Below are 359 nucleotides of genomic sequence, written 5' to 3'. Positions count from 1 at the left end.
CGAAATAAATGTATGAAAACAAAACAACAAAACAGTATAAGGGGTAGGATAATCAGATCCGGTACGAAAACCTTGGAGCTCCTTATAATCCCCTGTTAAATGACAATCATATAAAACAGAATTTAACATTATTAGTTTATGAAAATGTGGGAAGTAAAAAAAAATGTTTTGTTAATCATAGTCAAGAAAGCTAAGCTTACGTAATACTTGCTAGTTTTCACCTGAATATGATATCGTACGGTAAAAACTGCACATAACCCTTTAATACCTACAGGGAAAGTAAGAATCATAGACATTTTTTGCCGCTTTTATTGATATTCCATTTTTTGCTAACATTTTTGGAACTTCCATTATATGGA

This window comes from Penaeus monodon, chromosome 29 (genome assembly GCF_015228065.2).
Source record: "Penaeus monodon isolate SGIC_2016 chromosome 29, NSTDA_Pmon_1, whole genome shotgun sequence".
NCBI lineage: Eukaryota > Metazoa > Arthropoda > Malacostraca > Decapoda > Penaeidae > Penaeus > Penaeus monodon.
Note: the sequence above shows the minus strand (reverse complement) of the source record.